This window comes from Trachypithecus francoisi, unplaced genomic scaffold, assembly GCF_009764315.1.
Source record: "Trachypithecus francoisi isolate TF-2019V2 unplaced genomic scaffold, Tfra_2.0 Lachesis_group13, whole genome shotgun sequence".
Lineage (NCBI taxonomy): Eukaryota > Metazoa > Chordata > Mammalia > Primates > Cercopithecidae > Trachypithecus > Trachypithecus francoisi.
Genome location: NW_022681458.1, coordinates 53,455,110 through 53,481,854, shown reverse-complemented (window position 1 = coordinate 53,481,854; position 26,745 = coordinate 53,455,110). Strand labels below are relative to the sequence as shown.

The following is a 26,745-nucleotide window of genomic DNA, read 5'->3' as shown; positions in this document are numbered from 1 at the left end:
ACTGTAAGGGATAGGCACAATATGTGAACAGATGACATACAAAATACGTATGTAAAAATGGCCATCATTTCTGTTTGTAATAGCAAAAAATTTTTAATAAACACTGGCAGGGAAAAAAGCCCATGCTATACTGTTAAAAAGTAGTAGTATGGGCCGGGCGCGGTGTCTCACGCCTGTAATCCCAGCACTCTGAGGGGCTGAGGCGGGCGGATGACGAGATCAGGAGATGGAGACCATCCTGGCTACGGTGAAACCCCGCCTCTACTAAAAATACAGAAAAAAAAAAAAAAAAATTAGCCGGGCCTGGTGGCGCAGCATCTGTAGTCCCTGCTACTCGGGAGGCTGAGGCAGGAAAATGGCGTGAACCCGGGAGGCGGAGCTTGCAGTGAGCCGAGATCGCTCCACTGCACCCCAGCCTGGGCGAGAGAGGGAGACTCTGTCTCAAGAGAAAAAAGAAAGTAGTAGTATGTACGTTACAGTTCCACATGAAAAAAATGGAAAGAAAATTGTTAATGGAAAGAAAATTGTTAAATGGCTGTAGGTGCTTCCTCTACTCCTGGTTTCCATGCAAAAATATTCTACTGGTTAAGAGGACTGGTCTTTACTTGTCCTTGGAGAGATGTTATGACATTTGGTAGATAAACTTAGGAATAAACTTGGGAAGAACTGCTGGGCATGCCAGGCTCAGCTACCTTTCTCTCTCTTTCATTCTTTGGAATAGAACTCAAAAAACAATTTAAATCCTTTTTCAAAGGCACTGTCTCCTTTCAAGTTAGAAGGAGGCCAGGAACTACGTGACTGAGGCTGCTGTTTCTGTTCTTTGGTTTTGGATCTACCAATTCAAATCTGTTATCTGTCAATAATAGAATAATATATTGCTCTCATTTTAACTTTTTTTGGTCAGTTTATTCCCCATCCAGGCATAAAGAAGGGATACTGTTTACCTGAGTCTCGCAGAGCCCTCAACAAATCTTGGAGCATATAGAAAAAATGTGAGCAATGGGTACTCTGGGTGATGGGAATACAGGTGATATTTATTTCCCTTTTGCAGTTGCCCTCCTGTTTTTTCTTTTTTTTTTTTGCAATGGTCATGTTTCATGTTCTTAATCAAGAAGATCAAAATAAAGCAATTCTTTCAGAATGACAGATAAAATGATAGAGGTTTGAAGGTAACTGTAACACAATAACTTTGGAACCTAGAGCCCCCTAGGAACTCATAGGATATTTGGTCACTGTTACACATGACAAACAGAAACATGTCCCCCTTTCAAATCACATGACTCAAATTTGGATTTCAATCTTGGTTTCCATTACAGTTTTTAAAAAGTTGTCAAATACTTTAAATGTTGGTTTTGCAAAAATATAGGGCTAAACAACCAGCATATTTTTGTGTGCTTTTGCGATAATCAGAAATAAAATTGTTTTTCTTAAGATAAGTAACAGGTATTTTTTTGTCTTAGCCAAGGTTCCCTTAGTCAGGTTAAGAGAAACCTAATTCTGGTTAGAGCAAGAAAATTAATTTTAAAATTACTGGAAAGCTGCTGAGTTTCCATCATGGTCTATATGCACCTATGATGAATGTGAAGAACTTTCAAATGGAAATCTGAGGTATTTGCAATAGGTAAAATTAGGCGTATTTCTCATCATAGTGCCCTGCCAGGCTTCTGCAACCCTTTTCTTTGGCATCTCCCTTCTTCACTTCCTGGGACATGCTATAAATTTGTTTTAAAATCTTGTTCCATTTAGTTTTATTGTTTTTAAAAACTTGGTTCTGACACTCTTGAGATTTTTATACCTCTGAGCCATTTCACAAAGCAGATCATATCAAAAGTCAGGTTATAAAAATTACAAAGCAATAGCAAGTTTGAAGACTTTAAACAGTGGGAGAAAATATAAAAATGAGTAATCTTTAGTACTGTATGTAACGATTGGAAAAAGACAGTTATGAGGACTCATCTGTCTTCATTTATCCATTCAAGATGGATGTGCTTTGTAGCCATATATATATACATATATATATAATCTCTTTAGGATCTTCCAAATCTCATGGATAGGAAAGATAGATCTCTAAAGAGGCTATGATATGCCTTTAGGAAACTGAGAATGAGGCCGGAGTAGTAAATAATTCCTACTTAGAAGGAGGCTATAGGGTCTCATCTCTGAGAACATGGGAGTTAGTTATGTAAAAGTTCAGATGATTTTCAACATTGTGTATGGCGGAATAATATTTTAAAAAGACCTTCTTACAGGTACTAGAGGCAAATGAATGAGAAATAAATACATGCTATGGGATTTTCCATTATTTCACAGGATGGAAATTTTGATCTCTGTAGCCTGATTTGTTCTTTGGCCCTGAACTTGTTCAAGTTGAATTGTGAGTCCTGAACATTGAAATAGTTGTTCTCAAACTAGGATCAGCCAACTGTAGTGGTACGTTGATGTATTTTTGGGAGTTGAGGGTTCTTTATTATAATCTTTTAATATTATGGCTAAAAAATCCAAAATATCTATCTGTAAATATATAATGTAAGCATGGATTTGTTCATCTCATCAACCACCTTATTCCTAAATACTGGACTACCATTTGTTTTATTTTTATAATCACATTGATACCAAGTGATCATCTAAATGACATTATTTAATTTTTAATGATTGTTCATAAATTCAATGCTTAAGAATTATTTACAGAAAAAACAACTAGCATTTGTCCTCAGATTATTAATATAATTATTTTTATGTGTGCTTGACTGTTGTGATAAAGGGAAAAACAGTTAAAAGAGGACCCTGGCCAAATTGTTAAGAGGACTAATTTCTGATATTAGCTTTAGTACCTCCAAACTATGAGATTTGGGGAAAGTCACTGAAGAGCCCTAGACTTCAATTACCTTGTATTTAAAATAACAGAGTTCAGCTGGAACTAGTTAATCTGTAAACAAATAGTTTCTATTTAAAAAATTGTGAAGTGATGCCTTTTTAAGTGGAAAAAGCATTAGGGAGAAGAAAACTGATTCAGTTACAGGGTCTTTGGGGGAAAATTTCTAGCACCACCCTCTCTCCTAATAACAGTAAAACATGGTAGGATACAAGAACCAAATATTTATTGAGTATTTTCTCTGTGCCTATCACGACTCTATTTTAACTCCTGTAAATGTGACTGTGACTCCGTGAGCTAGATTATATAATTCCTGTTGGCAGTTATAACTGATAGGCGCAGAAAGCCTAAGGATGGAGTTTGGAATGTAATCTGGTCTGTCTGACTCTAAGCCCTGGATCCATTGTAATACATTATAACTGCTAGCTTTGCAAAATGCCTTTTTCCTTTTCTCATCTATTTTCACACTCAAACTAAAATTTAGTAAACTAAATTCTGAGCAGCACCAAGAATTTTAGTAAAGGTCCTCTCATCCTTTAAGAACTTCTTATACGAGGATACTCCTCTTCGCCCCACTTTCCCATACAGAACTCTATTAAAGGTCAATAAGAACGGGCTGTTGTTTTTTCCCTCAAATCCTATACAGAAGTCCTTAATTCCGGGATAAGCATCTGAATGGAGCAAATTAGTATGGTCTGGGAGTCAAGGCAATTTTCACTTGTGTGTATGTGAGTGTCTGTGTGTGTCTGTTTTAAGGCATAACAAAGTCCAGAGATTAAGGCCGAGTTAAAAAACAAATGAGGACAAACCAGTCTGCTGAGGTGCGGCCAGAGCAGCAGCAACTGTCTGCTTTCTTGATAAAGGCTGTGAAGACGGCACGTTTTACTCTTATTCGTGTATTTCTTTTGACACGTTCCCGCTCTATGAAGCCTCAGAGGTGTTTTAAAATTGTGTTAGGAAACACACAGAGATAAGAAAAGGCAAATGGTCCTCTTCTAGTGTCTCAGGGACGAGGCTGGAAAGGAATGGCCGCGCGAGTGGGGTGGGAGCGGGGGCCTGTGGTTTTGCTTCTGTCCGGGCTAAAGGCTGAGTAAGGTAGGGCCCCTCCTTCTGCAGATGGGTTTCTCCCTCATTCCACCCTCTACCCACCTCCAGTTCCGCGTGCACGCGCGGGATAGCCCAGTGGGCCAACAGATAACGACCATCGGAGATTAATGCAGGAAAGTCAGCGAGCTCGAACACAGGCGTCCCGTGTGGAAGTGTCCAAGGAGACCGCCAGAAGTGCGCAAGCCGGAGTCTGTGAGACTTCCCTTCTCACCGAGAGGGGGAGCCCCGCGTTCCCGGTCCGGAGCGACCCGGAGTCCCGAGCCCCGCGTCCCAGCTGCCGCCAGAGCCAGTTTTGGATTCAGCGGATTAGGAAGAGGAGGGAGGGGGGAGAGCGCGCGAAGAGGGAGGGGACCGAAGCTGGAGGGTCCCGAGTCCAGCGCCGTGTTGACGTAGAGAAACTTTCCCTCTCGGCCTCGGAGACGGCGCCCCGGCTGTGCTGGAGCGGAGATCGCCAGGCTCGGAGGACCCGGCAGCTCTTCACGCCCCTGCCCGAAGCCTGACCTGACTGCATCTCTCAGTGAGGTACGGAGATTTATCTGGGCTCTTCCCTGGCTGCGAGCCCCGGCTCCCTCCAGGTAGCGTGGAATCGCTTAGAAACTGATACCCTGAGGGGCAGCTGGGGTGGACAGCTCCGGCCACCAGTGCCCGGGAAGGAGGGCGCGGGGCTGCGCGTAGCCGCTGCCCGGCAGGTTGTGAAAAATTAGGACAGCTAACGGCTCAGGGAGTAGTCCAGCACGAAAGGAGGCTAAGACCTGTTGACGCCTGCTATGGTAGCGCTTGAGGAATGACGGGGGGAGTCCAGCGAGGTCGGGGACGCAGCAGTCTCCGGGCTCCAGAAGCCTCCTTAGCCTTTTGTGGTAACTTTGGTCCGGTGGCTGGGGGCCGGTGGGCAGGAGCTGCAGGGAGGCGGTGGGGCAACCGTTGATCAGTCCGGCTGAGGGTGCGTGGATCAGACTGGGCTGAGCAGGCAAGTCATCGTCGGGTCACAGCCAGGCGACCCAAGAGCGAACTTCCAGGGCAGCCTCCCTTTTGTTGGTGCAGGGAGAGAATGTGGGCATGGGGGCGGGGAGGCGCGAAGCTCTAAGGCCGGGCCGCGGATACTTTAAAGCCCAGAGCTGGGAGGGCCCAAAAGGAAGGGGCGGCGTCCACATGGTTACCCTTTCGCCTCGCGGGTCAAGTAGCTGCTTCTGGAGGGCGCAAGGCTTGGCGGGGGTGATGAACCCTTGGGTTCTCCCTCCGACTGCTAAATTCGCTTGGCGGGTCCAGCTTCTCGTGGCCTCACTCACTACACGGATCAGAATCGGGAGCAGTCAGTTCTTTCTATTCTGCAGCTCCTGCGGCTGCCGCGCTGACTTCCCTGTGTGCGGGAGGGAACTCTGGGCAGGCTGGTTTTCTTGGAATGTGTTTACGATGTTGAATGGGACTTGAACAGGAAGCTGGACGCTGCAGCTGGAACTAGCGTGCCAAGGTAGAGTAAGGAAGACTTAGCTGGTGTTGGGCTTGGCGGGTCCACTTGGTACGTTGGGCAAATTCCAAGTGAGGACTGGCAGTCAAGGTACCCCTCCCTGGGTCCTAGTATTGTTTCCCAGCTGAGCTCGCTTTACTCTCATTTGCAATCAGACATTTTACATGCACTATTTCAATCTGCAAGTTTGACAAAATATGCAATTTGGAAGGATTTAATAAATTTATTTTGTGCCTGCTTTTAAAATATGTTACACCAACATTTGAGAATAAAAAGTTACGGAGAATGTTCAAGTCTTGACTCAATTCTAGGACTAGCAGGAGACCACAATACTGATGATTTTGTGTCTGTAGTACAAAATGGGTGATTAGGTGCTTAAAGTAAGGGAGATTATTAGACAGAGTGAATTTGAGGAAGTAGAAAACTTTGGGAGGAATTGGAAATTCTTCAGATTTGCAAATTACTCCCTTTCTCTCTCAGTCTCTCCCTTTTCCCCTCATATGAACAAGTAGCCTTGCTGGAAAACCCACAAAGTGGGAGAGTGCAGTCCCTGGTGACTGCAAGCTTTGCTGGAAACAGCAAACAGGCTAAGGTACTGCCCCACTGCATAATTAAAGGTCTCCTTGAGCTGTCCAGGAGTGTTTTCCAAGTTTTTACGACTGACAAGGAAAAAAAAGAGAGGAATCTGGCCGGCAGCCAAACTAGACTGAGCTCAGTAGCCAGGCATGAAAGAGACTGGGGAAGTTGCAGGGGATAATTGGAAAGGGGCTGTCGGTTGTACTTGGGGTTTCAACAAGAGATTTCTTTTGCAATGAGAATTTTTAGGTGGCTAAGATCAGTCTTTTTGGCAAAACAATAAACTAAACATAGAGTGCAGTTGGATATGACTGAGGAAATTACAAAAAGGACTCCAGGAGCAAAGTCTGAACTTTCCTTATCAGTCTTACAGTGGAATAGCTGGGGGCCCGATGCTGTTTGTGCTGATCATACTTTGCAAATGCCCACACTTTGTTGCTATTTGTCTCCTTGGACGGGATTTGCTGCAACTTCAATTCCTTGACGTTGGCCTTACTTTGTTTTCATAGCAGCAAGAATTGAAGACTTAGGGGTTTGAGCAGATGGTTTTCTACCTAAATTGAATAATTCAATTAGATATTCTCAACTAGCATGGATTTGAGTCATGGAATTAAAGTAGAAAACGTATCCAGCATGACTTCTTTGTGCTTGTCAAAAGTGATCCTGATAAACAGATCTTGCTGTTTCATGTGAAGAAGTAGAAGGTGAGATGGTCTCAGTATTTCACGCATTTGCCCTTTACTGCTTCCTAATTCCAAACCAGCCAGAAACTCAAAACCTTCTCAGACTCTTCTTTATGTATTAAAGTTATGTTTCATCTCTTTTTTTTTTTCTTCAAAGAAGTGGGTTGTAGGTTTACTATTGTGGGCTTAGGCTTTAAATGGTTGAAAACAAACAAACTCATGTGTTTTGTATTTCCTCTGTATTTAAGAGTTTGAGATTGTGAATATTAGCCTGCTGTCTGAGACTCACTTTGTGAATCACCCTCAGCCAAATGTTTTCCCTGACTATGATTTCAGTTTTTCCACTTGCAAAGTAAAGAAACTTTCCTTTACATAATTACAAGATTATTGTGAGAATTAAAGAGATGAAATAATGTTAATAGGCTTTTTGACATAAAGGTCATAGGATTTCTGACTCAGCTGACTCAGTTGAGTTTATGGGGATAAAATAGGAATACTTCTATGTTGAATACCCATGTAATAATGACATCTGGATCTAATTTATAAAAATTACCACTTTTACATTTTAATCATAGCTTTAATTTAATCATAAATTTTAATTTTTGAGGATATAGGGGAGATTTTGTTATGATTAAGGCTGAGTCATTTTCTCAAACAGAAAAGAACAATTAACAAATTCATTTATTTTTATTTCAGTTTATATTTATACACAAGACCAGTTATTTTTAAATTGCAGCTTAATTTTACCTTTATGAGAAATTACCAAGTATATTCACAGAATGTGGCTCTCTTCTCAGAAATAATACTTGAGAGGCTGAAATATATTTATGACATACAGACAGACTTTCTTTTCTCAATGGCCACAATAATTTTCTTAAGAATTTGGAGGATAGATTTTGGAGCTATTCATTAATAAATCCAGCCAATGTTTGTTGTATGCATCATCATATTGTATGTATCATGCATCATCAGGCCTTTATTCCAGTCAGCACCGAACTTCTTAGCTCTGATTTCTGTGCATGTTATTTTACTTCTTAAACATTTTACCAACATATCATTTATTGTCTGTATTTCTGTCTATAATTTATGAACCTGTTCATTGTTGATTCATTATGATAATTGTGAAATATTTACTTTTTAGTGTGACATGTCAATTAGTAAAATATACTACCTATTTTTATGGTTCATTGTATTGTGCTACAGTCATGGATGTTTAACTTAACTCTTTTTCGGGTGAACAGATCAATTTATTAGAGAAAACAGAATAAGTATAGATGAATTGTTTAAAGGATAGTCTTTTGCTAAAATACCTAGTCATAGCTGTTATTTTTAGACTTTATATTATCATTAATAGTGAATCTGTAAAAAGCATGAGTATATGGGATATAGTAGTTGGGTTGAATTTATACTCAAACTTACACTATGGGTATCCTTGAACTGTTCAAGGATATATTAGGGTAATTTTAATATAAAATGTCAAATTTTACCTTTCATTTTAAATTAGAAATTCTTAAAATTCTTATCTCCATTGATGAATGGTAGGTGATTTAAATTTTACTTAGCAAAGTGATGTATTTGTGATCTCAATCCACGATATTGCAATTTGTTTTCTAAAACTGCTAAAGGATAAAAAAAAGTTATTTTATTTCAATATGATAATGAATTCAAAGATAGTTACAGAAGCTAACTGCATAACTGCTATGAGCCGTGGTCCTTAAACATATTAGAGGCTGGCGGATCTAATAGTGTTTGCCTTAATGCATTTAGAGATCAGGAAACTTAAACTTTTTTTCTATAAGAGTCTAAAATATACTCAGATTGGAAGGGGAAAAAATGGTATAAACTTTGAACAGAGAAATCACTTCACTTTCAAACACTGGGGATATGAAATTGAAATCAGGCCTTTGTTTTTAAAAAGAATGGCTAAAAGTCATTGTTCCAGAGTAAGACTTAGAAAACAATGCTTATACTGTTTTCAGGCCCTGTTATTTGCTAGTTTTTTGTTTGTTTTATGCTTAAGAAATGTTTTCAGCCACTCTAATGATGCTTACCATGCATGATTAATTGTCATCAGAGGACAGTAAATTGACTCAAATATTGTGTGGGACAATAAGTGTCAATTTTCTGTTTACATTGAAATGGTATAGTTATGGTGAATTTGAATTTAGTTTTATCTTTCAATATTGTATACTTAAGAATAGCTTTGAAAAGGCTGCCCTAATTTGCACACATAATATGAATAAGTAACTTAACTTTTATAGAAATTGTGATTTTCAGTATATTTTGTGCTAAATTGTAAAGATTAATATGGCTTTTTAAAGGAAGTTTTGAATAACCTTGTATGTATTTTCTAGGATGCAACTAAGAGAGTGCATCTAGATTTCAATACCTGCCTTTATTTCATGTTTTTTTTTTTTTTTTGCTATTAACATTATATAAATATACCTATACATCAGATGTATCACATGCCTCCTGATGAAGAAGTTCAGAATAGACCTTAGAAACTTCCATGTTTTGGGGGACTACTTTCTCTCTGTCTCTCCCTTTGTCTCTGTTGTTCTCTCTCTGTCTCCATTTCTTTCTCTCTTTCTATGTGTGCATACTTATGATACATATATATTCTTCGATGTTTCTCTATTAGTGCTATAGTTTTTCTGTAGGGAAAAATAGCTTCAGTTAATTGATATTTTTGAGCCCAATTTTAACAACTAATTAAAAATGTTTCCCACATAAATATTGCTAGAAATCCTAGAAATCCTTTTTTTTTCCTTTTTTCCAAATTCTAGAAGTGTTTTTAGACTTCTATTTATAGCTCTGAAAGAAGAGAAAAATAGTTGGCAAGATCTTCTACCTGCATTCTTGGTTGTTGTCTCCAATGATGGCATACTCATGGAAGCCTTTTCTACTCTTCTTAAGTAGAACACAAGCATATGTGCAGTTAACTACTGTAAGAGGGTAAATTCACTATTTAGAAGTTAGATACTACTGATAAGTTTAGAAGGTATTGTGAAGTGAGAATTTTATACAAATGTGGTGTTTTCCTGGTATGGTACAGCTTTTTCTTAATATTAGATGTTACAATTGATGCATTTCTTGAAACTTCATCCACCAGTCCTCCAGGAACATCAAGGATCTTAAACTTTGCCAGAGCTACAAAGGCTGTAGCTTGAAGACTGTGGGCTTAGTCTTCAGTCTCCTCTCTTACAGAAATAAAGACAATCATTTAACAGCATATGTAATCTACTGACTGAATCATTAATGATTTGCCTGTTTATAGCCGTATAATATTTCATGAGATGATAACTATTGTTCTCATTTGATTTATATTTAAATGAGATAATATCAATTTTAAATATAATTTTAGCAAAAATCAAACAGAACATTTGTAGTATGGTAGCAAACATGCAAATTTGGGGTAAAACATTGAAGTAAGAGAATAAATGTGATTTTAGCTTCTCAATTTTTTCATAGCCATTTATAACCATCAAGAGATACCAAGTTTTAGGTAAAATTTTAATAGCAAGTAGGTTAATTTACCCAGATTTCAACCTCATGAGTTAAAACATAGTGTTATAAGTACTAATGAGAGTTTTGTTTAAGAAACAGAGTATTTTGTGAAGTGTCTTTAAAGGTCAAAGTATGTGTTATGCTCTGTAATTTATTTTATTTTTGTCTACTTTGAGGAGCTGCGTAGTAATAAAGGACTTTGGTTGATGATCAAACTCTCCTTTTACTCCTTGGTGATGTGTGTTATTATAGTCATAAAGATGTCCAATAACATAAATATTGAACTTTACTGGTAGTGCAAATAAATTCAGAGAAAGTTTGACTGATTAGAAAGAACAATTGCATAACTGAATTAATTTCAAAGCAATTTATTTCTATGCTGAATATGTTAATTAAATATAATTAGAGAGTGTTTATGGATTGTAGTCTCTCAGAATATAGTTTGAGATAATTTTTAAGGAGTCACATTTGAGTAAACAAATTTTATTTGAAATTATATAAATGCAATCTGAAATGGCAAAAGTCTGCTGGTATTTTGGATTTATAAAATAGCATCGTTTTAGAATAACAATGGCTATTGCTTTAAATTTTTATGAATTATTTTTTTCTGTTTTAATGCATCACCATTACTGGATATATAGGAGAAAAACCTTTAAACTTCTTAACATTAAATCAGTAAGATGTCTCATATTGCTAATGTCTTTAATCATTTTAAAGGAAGAACTACTACATTTGTAAAGTCTGAGTTATCATAGGTTTAGTTGATTACATTCATGATCAATTTGGAAGAATAAAATTTTCTAGAGTAGCACAGATAAGGTTTTAGAAAACAACATTTTAGACTTGATGTTGTTGGAAGTAAATGCTCAGTGCTGCCAAGTGAATATAGCACTCAGGCAACAGTTTTCTCAGCAAGGCAATTTACTTCTATAGAAGGGTGCCTCTCGCGGTTGGAGCAATGGCGAGAACACACCAGACAAGGGAGGAGAAAGGGTTCTTACTATTAATGCAGCTAATCCCTACTGCTGTGACTTTCCCCTATTGGCTAGGGTTGGACCGCACAGTCTAAGATAATTCTGATTGACTATTTTAAAGAGAGCAGGGGTATGAGCCGGAGTGGCAGGGTGAGTAGTTTTGTGGGAAGGATGGTTACAGAGCAGGTGACTAAGGATGACTAAGGACAGAGCAGGTGACTAAGGACGGAGCAGGTGACTAAGGATGACTGAGGACAGAGCAGGTGACCAAGGATGACTAAGGATAGAGCAAGGGACTAAGGACAGAGCAGGTGACTAAGGACAGAGCAGGCGACTAAGTACAGAGCAGGTGATAGAGGATAGGAGGGGGTTGTTTACTGAAACTAGGGACAAGGACATGTAAAGAACGAGGAAGTTAAATTTTTAAATGGAGAACAAAGAACAGGGAAACTCAACATGCTCACATATTAGTTCTTTGAAGAGGAGTTTACTGTATCTTACAATGTAATGAATCTTTCTTTGAGATTTGCTTATTCAATGAGATTTCATCTTTATTCAATGATTTTCTGTTCACTTATATACATTTGACATCTTTCCCCCCTTCTCATTTTGGGAAATATAACTGTGTTTAAACTGTGAATCTGTAAATGAAGAGATTCTGATATGATACAGTTGAATTTAATAAATATTTATCAAATAACACTTGTTCTTTTTGTAGTTGTGTGATTAGTAGGTGATAGAGATCTCCTCTTATTAACTTAAATAGAACTTGGTATTTCTATATAATTCTGAGGTACAGTGGAGAGGATGTTGAGGAAGGAGGGGTGGAGAAGGAGGGTATTCACAGGGTGAAGGGAAGCAGTGTATGGAAAGAATGTGTGGAGGTGATTCTTACACCAAGTCACAGAGGATGAGGATGAGTTGGGCAAGCATTGAAAAGGGACAGTTTCAGTCAGAGCAGGTGGGAAAGGCAAGAAGGCATGAAGCCATGAATATGGTTTTGGAGAACAACTTGTGGATTTTACAATTATAGAGATGTTCCTCCTTTATGTTTCCATGTTCATGAATAACCATTAGTAATTACATAAATGAGTTTTAGCTAGATTATTAGTTTTAGCTGAATAATTTTAGCTGGATTATCTTGCAAAACAGCCATCTTGTTTTTCTTTCTTTTTCCATTTCTCCAGACCTGATCAGCATGTAATTGGAATCACAAGGAGTAGGTTGTGCTCTCGATTTCATATTTATATTTAATTTCAGAACATGCAAATTAAAAAAAAATAGTTTATCTTTTTCACAGCATTAACTATATTGGGAGGAGTTATGATTTGACTGTGCATCTTGTCTTATATATGTTTATTTTTCATATATAAAGAACAGATATGTTAAATAGTTATCTCCCACTTGGTAATAAGTAATGGTGCCAGTATTAACAATTTTCATGAATAATATTGAAAAAAATATTTTTTTCCTGAACATATGGAAACCTGATAGTTTTTCTATGCATCATTGAGTTATTTAAGATTATATATTCGGTTATATGGTGTGGATTACTTACTGACCATTGCTGATAAAAAATGTAAATGTTTGCTAAGAGGTTTGGAAAACAAATTTAGAATATATACAAGTATAACAAATTACTATCTTATGAAGGGGACCTATAATTAAAACATATATGACATAATTTAGTTCCCTATATTCCCTTTTTTTTGCTTGGCTTGACCATTCTGTGAGATACAGGTATTTTGAAATTAGTTTCTTATTGATGTTTGATTTATTTGAAACTAATGATTCGACTTTATTTTTGAAATATATGACAAGAGCAGCCTCTTTAAACGTGTTAATCTGAAATAGTTAATATATAGAGCTTCACATTTATAAATCAGTTGAGTACGTCTGAACCACCTTGAAGTTCCAGGGATGGGTCTAAGGTAAGTTTTGTACTTGAAAATTGACAATACCGTCAAGATCACGATAAGAAATAATGGTCTTTCAGTCTCTTTCTGGCTTTTGACTTCACTTTGTGTTTTCTGTAATGGTAAGCGTCAAGCACCACTGACACTTATTTGCTTCCCTGTCTGGTTGAATGTCCAGGTTCCTGTTTGTTTATTTGCTTATTTATTTATTTATTTATTTTAGAGACAGGGTCTCACTTTGTCACCCAGCCCGGAGTGCACTGATGCAATCATAGCTCATTGCAGCCTCAAACTCCTGGACTCAAGTGATCCTCCCACTTCAGCCTCCCAAGTAGCTGGAACTATAGGTGCATGCCACCATGCATGGCTAATTTTTAAACTTTTACAATTTCTTGTAGAGACAGGTTCTCACCGTGCTGCCCAGGCTGGTCTAGAACTCCTGGGCTTAAACAGTCCTCTGGCTTTGACCTGTCAATGTGCTAGGATTACAGGTGTGAGCACTGTACCTGGCTCCAAGTTCCCTTTTAATGACACTTAATGACATTGGATTAAACCAGGTGTGATTTTGTACCTGAAGTTAACTTTTCTTTCCATTTCTTGCATATCCATTTGCAAGACGCATGTTTTCACTTTTGAGAGCTATGTCACCTTCCTTGTACTGTGGCATACATTATTGATAGTCCACTGAAATCTATTCCTTATTATTCTTTTCCCTGGTGTTATTCAAATGTACACTCTTTCCCACATAGCTCAGGGGAAATCAATCCGACTCCTAATTCAAGGGAATTTTAGATTAGGTTCAGCTAAAAATCTTGATGTTTCTATGCCCCTTGGAAATGGTTGTTCCTTGTCCTAGTTATAGTCATATATCACATGTCAGGTGAAATGGGAGGACTAAGGGGAAGTGGGTAGAAAAGATTTAGTTCCACTTAGCAAGGGAACATTGGATGAGAAAGCACATGTTGGCTTTTGATATTTGTCCTATCTGGAATACATGCTTCAAATTGCTACAGGGATCATCTTTTGTCACGAGGAGATTCAGCTTGAGGGCAAAACAAATGCCTTAAAATGGCAGAAAAAAATATAAAAATCTTGGGTACTTGATGGAATCATTTGGTTCTTGACTCCCTACTATATTTCTGGATTTACTGCTGTGTGAGATAATGAATTTCTTTCTTTTTCAAACCAACTTGAATAAAATATTTGGCTACTTAAAATAGTATCCTAATTATAGCCATTATTAAATGGTATCTTAATTTTGTAAATAAAAGTTTTAGAAGTAGTACTTTAGATTATTGAAGAAACTTTATAGACTACTTGGGTTTTATAAATTTTAGATATGGTTAGTGCTGTTAGTCTATAAAAATTTATTATTCAAATCACCATGCATTAAGTTTTTAATACAGTAGATATGTCAATCATCTTATTAACTAAATTCATTTTTAAATAAATAAATTAAGCAGGAGGTAGAGACTAGCAAAACTAGGAATAATCTAACAGGCTCAGACAATAGAGAACTAAATTTAAAAATTTTTGAAATATAAATTTGTAATCTAATCCATTCACAAAATTATACCACTATTTATTGGCTGTGTGGTATCTTTAGTGTATTGGATACATTAAATATACATAAAGAAACATTAAAGCAATTTCAGTGCCTGGTCTGAGTAATTTAAAACTTATACTGTGATATTAAGACTAATTTGTAACATTTAAATATAAAAGATAAAGCTGATAAAAGTAAAATTTAAAACAATGGTAAACTATAGTTCCACTCACAGAGGTAGAGAAAAATACAGACATATAGTAAACTTTTAAGTAAGAGCTAGTGACAAAGATTTTCTCCTTGACCAAATCCTAGTCAGGCTCTTATGCATCCTCTTCTCAACCAGGTCTTGAATTTTGGGCTTCTGTGTTCTAATCTGCATTGCCAAATTTAGCAAGAATCCTGCTAAGTCACTTTGGCCATCCTCAATATTTGACAACTCTGTATCTAATCAGGATCCTCACCCTCTACCATTTCCCAGATGATATCTGATCACCCTAACCTTCATTCAGCAAGAATCCTAACTAGTAATTTTTCTTCCACTGTCTTACATCCTGCTATTTGGCCACAAATTTCTACCTTTTCTTGTAGCATTTGAAGTTGAGCCTAATTTTTCTTACTCACTGCAAAACCCCATTGTAGTGGTCCCAACACCTATTATGATGGTCCTGAATAAAGTTTGCTTTCCTGTTCTTTAACAAGTCATGAATCATTTTTTTCAACACTAGTTTTATAAAACTCTAGTTCACTGGAACCATTAGCAATTTAATCTTTTTCTGCCACCAGGTTCTTGACCTGACCCAGCCTTTACAATGACTTAGCAGCATGCATATTGGTTTTTGTAATGTGCTCTAATCAAAGTAAGGAGATATATCTCTCTTTGTCTTTTTGCCCTGAAGGTGGTAGGAATAACCCAAATCTGAGAATTGACAAGAGCAGGGATGAAATATATTTTGGAGTATTATAGCTCGCTTTAGCTGAAATAGTTAACCAAGTAGTTTAAGCAGGAGGTGGAGGCAAGCAGAACCAGGACTAACCTAATCTGCTGAAAGAATAGGCAAAGTGTCATAATGGGCAGGTTTGCTGGGAATGAGTGATGTGAGAAATGAAAAGCCAGAGGTTGTGTAGGCAGTGCACTTAAAGAGAGTTGGTGAAACTGTAGATGGGAATGTCACAGATGCTGAAAGCCTGCAGTAAAGCTGTGTGGCAACCGGGTCATTGGTCAAGACTGAGAAAGGCTAATGTATTAGAATTGTTTTCAGTGTGGATGTTAAAAGCGTGGAGATTGGGTTGGAGAGAAACGTAGCCAATAGCTGGCAACCTAAAGAAAGTGATAGAGACATTAGAGAAGCAGTTATTGATGGCAACATTTGAAGTAACAAGACCTCCTACATTACTGTGCTTGACTTGTGCATATTAGTTTTTTGCATAAGAATGCAATAAACATGCTTGAAATGCTTTCTTTATGAGATCATGACCTTCATTCATGGCAACTAAGGAAGTCACCACACTGAGGAAGCTAGGCAAGGGAGACCAGAGAATACAAAGTGCTGCAATTCTCAGTGGATTACTGTTCTTTTGGAAATGATTGCTTAGAGATTGTCCTGGGGCCCCCCTCTGCCCTTACAGAATAGGAGTACCCTCTGGTGACCTTTTCTTGTTTTAAACGGGAGCCACATTCTTGTGGGTTTTTGAATGAGAATAAATGCTGCTTGGTATGGAAATTATCATAAAGGAACTCTGCTTATGGAAGAGTTTGGAAATTATAGTAGAAAATATAACTTGGCTCACAGCAGATATAAAATGAGGGAGAGAATGTATATCTAGATAATTCAATTTCCAACTCCCACTTGTGCTGAAATAATCAGATAAAGTAAAAATAGCACCCTTCCTTAATTTGTCTCTCTCTATTAAGATCTTCATAGCATCTGCACCCTTTCCCTAATCTCTTTTCTTATACGTATGAGTTGACACCAAAATGGATTTTTCGAACAAGAGAGTAAAGATAATAAGAATAGTATTTAGAGTGCTATGTCCTAAGCATCATGCTAAATGTTTTTTACAGTTTACAAATTATAAAGAAACTTGTCTGTCTCCATAGCCAGAAAGCAGTGGAACCAGGGCAATTGGTAGGATGGGAAGTAATGCGTCTCAACCACCATCCTAGCTGAAAAAGTGTGCTGTTGAATGCCAACTGGACAATTAGGCCAGCTTTGGTAGTTCTCTTTACAAGTGAGAATGTAACACCTTTGAATTACCTGAATTCCTAGATTCCTGGCAGATGCTTGATTCCTTCTTTTTTGTCACTCTGATGGCACAATGAGCTACTCATTTCCTGCTCTTAGGCATAGCTACTTGTACCTCCTGTGTGATAAGACATTTGTTCATTTTATCCTCTTCAGTCAGGTAAAGCATAAAAATTAATGCACTGTTTAAGGAAAAACTCTCAAACTATGTTTTTCCTCTGCTCTCATACAACAACAATCAGCACAGAAGACTTCTGTGACAAAATATGTGTTTTTTTTCCCCCATCAATAAACAGTGGACAGCAAATGAGTGTCCTCTAATTCAATTCTGACATTATCTCTCTAGAGATAATGTCGGATCCCACACGTTGAGGGCTCATTTCCCAAGACTGCCCTTCATCCCCCTCCAACACTTGTTACAAGTCCGGGCCTCTGAAACTTCTGACCGACTGACTTCAAGCTGGGGTTCCCATGATTCCCTCTTTGGATTTGATTAATTCACTGAATCAGCTCACAGAATGCAAGGAAACACTTGCTTATGTTTACCAGTTTATTATAAAGGATAAGAGAAAGGATGCAGATGAAGAGATGCATACAGGGTGAGGTATAGGGACTTAAATGCCTTCCCTGGGCGGGCCACCCTCTAAGAACCTCTACATGTTCAGCTATCCAGAAGGATGGTCTCTGGACTCTTTTTGGGTTTTGAGGGAGGCTTCATTATATAGGCATGATTGACAACCGTGTAGAAATGTGACTGGACAAAGCATATGATCTAAACCCAGAAAGGCCTGTCCGTTCAGACTTTTCTTGGCTCCTCTGTGTAGCAATCCTTCCTTTAGGGTATGGGGGAGGACTCTGTCTGTAATGAGTGTTTTGATTCACAATCAAATTAGAGTCCTGCTTGGGCAGGTAAAGGATGGACAGGAGGTCAGAGAGGTTTCCTGAGGCCTAAAGTGCCCCAGCATTGTAACAAGGACTATGAAAGTTGGGAGACAGGAACTGTGGATGAAAAACAATATATATGGTGATACTACACCCATTGACTATGTTTTGTCTGCATATTGCTTTGACTTTTGCCTGATTTGATTTGTCAGGATAGTTAAAATGTTAGGTGAGATAGTTTGATTTCTTCTTTTTTTAAAAATTTTTCAAAATTTATTTTCGAGACAGAGTCTCGTTCTCTTGCTCAGTCTGGAGTGGAGTGGCGCAGTCTCAGCTCACTGCTGCCTCTGCCTCCCGGGTTCATGTGATTCTCTTGCTTCTGCCTCCTGAGTAGCTGGGATTACAGGCATGTGCCACCACGCCTGCCTGATTTTTGTATTTTTAGTAGAGACGGGATTTCACCATGCTGGCCAGGCTGGTCTTGAATTCCTGACCTCAAGTGTTCCGCCCGCCTCAGCCTCCCAAAGTGCTGGGATTATAGGTGTGAGCCACCGTGCCTGGCCTGATTTCTTCTTAATCCCATTTTTCCTCCTTGGTTTTGTCAAATGATAAGGTTTGGGCAAATAAAACCTAAGATATAAAATTACTAATAGCAATAGTTTCTAATTGTTCAACATGTACTTTTCACTTAAGTATTTAACAACATTTTTCTTCACTGAGAAGATGGACTGGATAACCTCAGAGAACATTTCAGCCCTTAGGGTACTCTAAGTTTTAACTTTAAATAGTTTTTTTTTAATTTTTATTTTTTTTTATTTTTTTATTTTTTATTTTTTTATTTTATTTTTTATTTTTTTTTGAGGCGGAGTCTCGCTCTGTCGCCTGGACTGGAGTACAGTGGCCGGATCTCAGCTCACTGCAAGCTCCACCTCTCGGGTTCCCGCCATTCTCCTGCCTCAGCCTCCTGAGTAGCTGGGACTACAGGCGCCCGCCACCTCGCCCAGCTAGTTTTTTTTGTATTTTTTTAGTAGAGACGGGGTTTCACCGTGTTAGCTAGGATGGTCTCGATCTCCTGACCTCGTGATCCACCCGTCTCGGCCTCCCAAAGTGCTGGGATAACAATTTCTTAATCAAAACACCATATTCAAAGTTGTCCTAATTTTGGCAGTTGATTTCATCATTTTGTCTTTCTTTGGTGACATAAACTGTTAGACATTTGATCTCTTGTGGTATTTCTTGCTGGGGTATTATAAAAAGGTTCTCTTGGCAGGGGATTTGACATTCTAGTTGTGAGGGAAGATTTCTTGGTAGAAAGCAATGAGAGTGTGCAGAGAGTGGTTCAAGTGTGTAAGCAGGAGGAGAGAATGTATGGTTTAGCTACAGAATAGGAGACTGAAAATAGAGCTAGAGAATAGGGTAGAAAGAAAAGAGGGACTAAAATTGCTGGAGATGAAGCCAGTGAGTCAGAGAGTCATCTTGTCAGACTTTGCAATCCAAAGTTTGTACTTAATTCTAGGAGCAATTCAAAACCATTTAACAAAGGTTATAATGGAGTTGGTGACAAGATGTCATCATCTGCGTTTTAGAAAGAGCTGAGTTGATGTCTGCCAATATGTCTAGGCAAGAGGAGGTGGAAGCCTAGTTTTGAGGGATGACCATGGGAAATGACTTTATTCCAGAAATATTAAAGAGGAAATAATGTTTTGTACTTTTTGTATATTTGATGACTGTCAATAATTGTGGGAGGGAGACAGTAGGATGTAGGCAGGAGAATGGTGTAAATCTTGATTCTAAGTTTTCTGGTTTTGGTAACTTGGATGTTTGTACCATTTATCAACAGAATAAATACAATAGAAGCAGAATTACTGAAGGAAAAGTGATTTTGTAAGTGGTCAATAAATGATAGCTAGTATTATTGTGTCATGAAACTATAATTTTTGGATTATTGTATTTAAATTTTACAGTAAAATTATATGCTATTTTCATTTTGATGAACAAATATATTTTATGAAAATAAATTTATCCACAATGATAAATACAGGTAGAACAACTTCAATGTAGTATGTAATTTGTGACTTACAAAAGATATAAATTAGGATACAGAATTAATTTCTGTTTTGACATATCTCCATCAAAAAGTTGTATGTTTTCAGAAGAAAATACACACCAGTTTAAAACATTGTATAATTTGAAGTGAGATACATCTCCTTTTTTGAGAATTTTTTTTTTACAAATAAAATACAGTAGAAGGAAGTTTATAATTTAAAATATTAATATGAAGCAAAATAAGAAAACCTGAATCCTAAAATTATGTGTGAGAAAGCTACTAAGATTTTTAGTTTACATGGGTCAGTAGTTTTCTTTTTAATTGTATAATTAATTTATGCTGCTGAAACACATTTAAGAATACTGAAGTTTAGTATAAAGGAAAAAAGGCTAGTTTCCCTGACTGTTTTGATTTGCATTCTTGTTTATTGTTTAATTATAATTGAGATCATGTGCCACACACTGGTTTGTAGACTGAGTTCTTTTCACATAATATACTGTGATGTACAGCCGTTGCTTTAGGCGTATGTACTGATATGGGAGCAGGAAGAACTTCAGGAGGAGAATCCTTTGGATCTCATTTCATGATTTCAAATTTGTAGTACTATTAAAGATAAACATGAAATGCTGTGGATTGATAACATCTAAACAGAAAATTAGTAATAAGAGAAACATGAATAATTTGGCCGTGGTTTTTGTCAGAATCAATAGGCTGGCAATTTTTCACCAGTAGACAAGGATGAGTATATTATAAACTGGGTGTCATTGTGCCAGTCCTGCCCCTGGGTTTTATCTCTCACTCAGCACTCTCAAGAGTTGTTTCATTTTTCAGTCCAATAACTATGTTCATGATTACTAAGGCCTACAGTCTGAATCATTTAGGTCTTTTTTTTTTTTTTCGGGTGGCATGCATTAGCATCCGCATGTGTTCAGACTCAACTAATTTGATTATGAGGAGAGACTGTCTGCAACTGTCTTCCTGACATCAGCACCGTCATTAAAGTAACTTAACATCATGGACAGAATCTATTTTTTAGGTTTGGTATTTTAAATGCATCATTTCCATCAAGGGCTAATGGCAAGCTGCATTCTGTTTTGTAAATTTACATGGGAAAGTCATTATCACAGAAAAATGTTTTATAAACTAATTCTCCTCAGTAGTAAAATGAAAATATTACAAAAAAAGCTTCTGACTATATTTTCCCCAACATTTTTAAAAGGTTAAAATTTGAAAAACAAATATGTGAGTGCGTGTATGTGTGTGTGTATGAGAGAGAACAAACCCACAAAACAGAAATGCACAAGAGCTTGTTTTTTGTACCCCCTTTACATCTTATGTACTGAACTTCTCTGCAAGTTCAGTACAAAAGATGAAGTGAAGTGTGCAGTCTGTGAGATGTTATAGAATGCCAAGATGAGTTATTAAAGACTTACTGAGATACAGATAGACCTGGCTCCTTACCAGACATTCCTATGGAGTGTAGCCTTACTCCTGGCTCTATTGCTTGCTAGTAAAGGGTCTTAAGAACTCTTATTTAGCTCTGAGATTATTCAGAGATTATTTAGCTTTTCTAGAATTTTTTCTTGAATGTAAAATCAGGATAATGGCCTGAACCTTGTATGCATCACTGAGAGGTATAAAAGAGAGTATCTGCAGTGGTACTTGTACATTTTCATGGAGCTTTTTTGTGTGCTCCCTCCCTTAGCCCCAGATTATTAGAGTTTGTGTTTCTCTGTTTAGCTTGGAGAGCAGGCAGCATCAGATTTTCTTGTTTTCCATCTATCAGATCACCATGAAGCTCCTAAAAATCCATTGTTAACATTTATATTGTTATTTTGTTGTTCTTGAAATTGTTCCTTTTCACAGTTTGAATCCAGTGGCATCTTTCTTTTTGATCCTGTATTTTGGGAGATGTAACATCATGAATGATCTCTGTCTTAAGAAGGAATTGGCCAGGCTTGGTGGCTCACACCTGTAATCCCAGTGCTTTGGGAGGTTGAGGTGGGCAGGTTGCTTGAGCCAGCAGTTCAAGACCAATCTGGGCAACATGGTGAAACCCTGTCTCTACAAAAAATACAAAAAATAGTCTGGCATGGGTATGTGCACCTGTGGTCCCAGCTACTCAGAAGGCTGAGGTGGGAGGACTGCTTGAGCCTGGGAGGTTGAGGCTGCAGTGAGCCAAGATTGCCCCATTGCACTTCATTCTGGGCAACAGAGTGAGACCCTCTCTCAAAATAAATAAATAAACAAGAAGAAATTAAGCTATAGTATCTTGAGATTCCATCTCAATATAAGAAAGAAGCTTCTGATAATGGATCAAGATTGATTATGCAATAATGATGCTCTGTTACTGAACCTTTTTGGAGAAAGGCTGAGTAACTATGGGTCAGGGCTATTGTTGAAGAGTATCCCATAGCTTGTCTGTAGCTTAAGACAGTGAGTGAAAAAAAATTTTAAGTCCAACTGTGATAATTGAAATTTAAATTGAGTGATCAATCTTGTGGAATAATGTTTGTAAAATAAGGGAGAGCCAATAATTGTGTGCTAAGTGGATGAAGACTGCTGGGCTTCCTGCTTTTACTATGCAGACCTTCATTTCATTCAACATACTTTTTAAAGCTTATTTTTTGTTATGTGCCAACTACTGTGCTAGATTCCTCCAAGGTACTCTTAATGTCAGGGAAGAGTGGACTTATAAGCTTAATCTGCCTTCTGCAAGTGTACTTCCTTTGAAGTCTTAAGTTCATTAGAATCTGGCCTTCTGCTTCATAAAGTTTGTTTTAAAGTAAACCTACAATGAGGCAATTTCAATCCTCTAGGAATATGGGGTATTAATTTCTGTGACTTCATTTACTCCTCAGCTCTGTTACATTTCCTAAGTGTTTATGTGCCTCTGTTAGAGTTCTGTGGCTGTGAACTCTGGGGAACCATTCAAGGTTTTTAAGCAAAATAAAAGGAAGGGAAAAAGAAGAAAGGAACATGATACACTTTGCACTTACAAAACCTCACAGCTCTGAGCAAGACAGAACGAAGAGTTATGAGAATAAAGCAATATAAGTAAATTAGAAAATGTTAAAATAGTCTAGATGAGAGAAGATGAAGGCCTGAATCTAAGAAATATCAAGGAGGTTGAAGAAGAATGAATCGGGGTGATGTTTAATTTATATAAATTGTTGGTTGATTGGATGTGAGCATATCAAGAAGAAGAAATAGAATCATGTGTAGATTGCAAGCTTGCTTGATTGACTAGATTGCAGTAAAATTCACCAAAACAAGGAAATATAGGACAAAGAATGTGATTGAAAGAAAAAAGTAAGAATTCTTCTTTGTATTTTTGAGTTTGAGGTGTTTTGGGGACATTCAGGGAGAAGTCCTCTATAGTGAGTTGGATATACCATTTGGAAATAGGGGGAAATCCTGAGATGGAGATGATTGTCAGTGGCATGAAGTCATACCACTGAGAACACTGATATTTGAGGAGAATCAGAAAATGAGAAGCCAGTAATAGACACTGAGAAGAAAATCTGAACCCTAAATTTCAGTACCAGAGGGACATCTTAAACCTCAGAGGAGCAAGCTAACAGGGATCTAAACTAGGATCATTTTAGAAGAGATAGAAAAGAAAGGACTGACTTGAAAAATATTTTAATAGGACTTAACTGTATTAAAGACAAAATTGTATCTAATATTTGCCAGATATTTCTAGAAATGGTCAGCTTGTCTGGCCAGGGCTTCGTGTTCATTTTTAGGTTGCAGCTTTCCATGTCCACACAGTTCCATACCTGAATTTGAATAGAGATTTCAGCAGTCTGGCAAAATGAGTTTCAATCCTTGGTCAAAGGATAAAGAATTTTGGGCCTCCAACTCAAGGAATTATGCCCAATTCCCCAAATAATATTTTTGCGACTGGTTATTGGTTTCCACAAATACTTTTTTTTTTTTTTGAGACAAAGTCTCGCTCTGTTGCCTAGGCTGGAGTGCAATCGTGTGATCTCTGTTCTCTGCAACCTCCGTATTCCGGGTTCAAGGGATTCTCTTGCCTCAGCCTCCCAAGTAGCTTGGACTACAGGCACCCGCCAACATGCCCAGCTAATTTTTGTATTTTTAGTAGAGACGGGGTTTCGCCATGTTGGCCAGGATGGTCTCTATGTCTTGACCTTGTGATCTGCCCGCCTTGGCCTCCCAAAGTGCTGGGATTACAGGTGTGAGCCATCGCACACTGTGGAGTTACCTTTTCCTTTTTGTGACTTCGTCTTGAGCTTTGCTGATTCTGACACTGTTTTGAATTTGACCACCCATTTAAAAGAAGTAGAGATACCTAGAAATAAGTATGAGTAGATGTATCCAATTTTAACAAAATTGATTTTTTCAGTCACTGAAAATTATTTACTATAAAGTTATCTTAATATTTAGAAAGCATTTATGATAAACATTATAAACATGTTTAATATTTATATTATATATTTATAAATCTAATATTTAAATATATATAATAAAATGTAAATATTTAAATATAACAAATTTAATATTTATATGTATATACTTATACATATAAGTATACATGTATAAGTATATGTACTATAATACTTAGACATGTAATACTTAGACTTATATGTAAGTATAAGTATACACATATATGTACTATAATACTTAGAAGCATTATATATTATAAATATATATACTTTACATATTTATGATATATATTTTATTAATACACATATACCTTGAATACAATTACTACTAAACATTTCTTAAACTGGCTTTTTAACAAAATAATTCTGATGGAAAAATAAAGAATTGAGAGAAATACACCATTAATATAGACTTCTAACTACACTTGTAGTGAGGTCTTTATAGACAGTTCCTTCAATATGATTCAAAAACACCATACCTAGATTTGCTATTATCTTTCTGTTATGTCATGTCTCTTTATGTTTTTTTCTTTAAAATACCTAAGTACTTTAGAAAATGTCTAAGGCTTTTTTTTTTTTTTTTTGATTTCTCCTAAAAAACACCTGGATACATGTTCAGAATGTGCAGATTTGTTACACAGATACATATTTTCCATGGTGGTTTGCTGCACCTATTGACCTATCCTCTAAGTTCCCTCCTTTGATCCCCTACCCACCTACAGGCTCTGGTGTGTGTTGTTTCCTTCTCTGTGTCCATGTGTTCTCATTGTTCAGCTCCTACTTATAAATGAGAGCATGTGGTATTTGGTTTTCTGTTCCTGTGTTAGTTTGCTGAGGATGATGGCTTCCAGCTTCATCCATGTCCCTGCAAAGGACATGATCTCATTCGTTTTTATGGCAACATAGTATTCCATGGTGTATATGTACCACCTTTTCTTTATCCAGTCTACAATTGATAGGCATTGGTTGGTTACATGTCTTTGCTGTTGTGAATAGTGCTGCAATAAACATATGTATGTATGTGTCTTTATAATAGAATGATTTTTATTCCTTTGAGTAAATACCCAGTAATGGGATTGCTGGGTCAAATGATATTTCTGGTTCCAGATTCTTAAGAAATCACCATACTGTCTCCCACAATGGCTGAACTAATTTACATTCCCCCCAATGCTGTAAAAGTGTTCCTATTTCTTCACAGCCTTGCCAGCATCTATTGTTTCCTGACTTTTTAATAATTGCCATATTATTGGCATGTGCATTTCTCTGATGGTCAGTGATGTTGAACTTTTTTTCACATGCTTGTTTGTTGCTTGAATGTCTTATTTTGAGAAGTGTCTGTTCACATCCTTTGCCCACTTTTTGATGGGGTTGTTTTTTTCTTGTAAATTTGTTTAAGTTCCTTGTAAACTCTGGATATTAGCCCTTTGTCAGATGGGTAGATGGCAAAAATTTTCTCCCATTCTGTAGGTTGCCTGTTCACTCTAATGATAGTTTCTTTTGCTGAGCAGAAGCTCTTTAGTTTAATTAGATCCCATTTGTCAATTTTGGCTTCTGTTGCAATTGCTTTTGACGTTTTTGTCATGAAGTCTTTGTCCATGCCTATGTCCTGAATGGTATTGCCTAGGTTTTCTCCTAGGGGTTTTATGGTTTGGGGTTTTACATGTAAGTCTTGAATCCATCTTGAGTTAATTTTTGTATCAGGTGTAAGGAAGGGGGCCAGTTTCAGTTTTATGCATATAGCTAGCCAGTTTTGCCAGCACCATTTACTGAATAGGAGATCCCTTACCCGTTGGTTGTTTTTGTCAGGTTTGTTGAAGATCAGATGGTTGTAGATTTGTGGGGTTACTTCTGAAGTCTCTGTTCTGCTCCATTGGTCTATATGTCTGTTTTGATACCAGTACCTTGCTGTTTTGGTTACTGTAGCCTTGTAGTATAGTTTGAAGTCAGATAGCATGATGCCTTCAGCTTTGCTCTTTTTGCTTAGGATTGTCTTGGCTATACAGGGTGTTCTTTGATTCCATATGAAATTTAAAGTAGTTTTCTCTAATTCTGTGAAGAATGTCAATGGTACTTTGATGGGAATGTCATTGCGTCTATAAATTACTTTGGGCAGAATGGCCATTTTCACAATATTGATTTTTCCTATTCGTGGGGATGGAGTGTTTTGCCTTTTGTTTGCGTCCTCTCTTATTTCCTTGAGAACTGGTATGTAGTTCTCCTTGAAGAGGTCCTTCACATCCCTTGTAAGCTGTATTCCTAGGGAAAATCCCTAAGGCTTTTAATTTTTTTCTTCTTTTAAATTTTCATAAAAAGGAAAATTAAAAAAAGAAACCCCAAAATACATAGAAAAGAATTATAAAGTAATATAATAAGACTCCATTCTTGGATCTAGTGCTAACATGAAGTCTTAGCATTGTCCGTAGAGTCATTTTTAGTCATTTTCAGTTGTGGATTCTTTTGAATTTTCTATATTTTCTATATAGTTCTTGGTATCAACTGGATAGCCTTCAAG

At 37.3% G+C, this 26,745-nt stretch overlaps 1 protein-coding gene across 5 annotated transcripts in view; it reads left to right on the top strand.

Moving 5' to 3' along the window:
* Positions 1 to 1,083: 1,083 nt before the first annotated feature.
* The window catches only part of GULP1 (GULP PTB domain containing engulfment adaptor 1), a 319,039-nt gene continuing 293,377 nt past the window's right edge, over positions 1,084 to 26,745 (top strand). For 3 of the 5 annotated variants that reach the window (XM_033230913.1, XM_033230915.1, XM_033230911.1), the window contains exon 1: positions 1,084 to 5,447. The gene's annotated coding sequence lies outside the window, so the exon portion shown is untranslated. The remainder of the gene's footprint in view (positions 5,448 to 26,745) is intronic. The other 2 variants (XM_033230914.1, XM_033230912.1) reach the window with 1 other exon arrangement.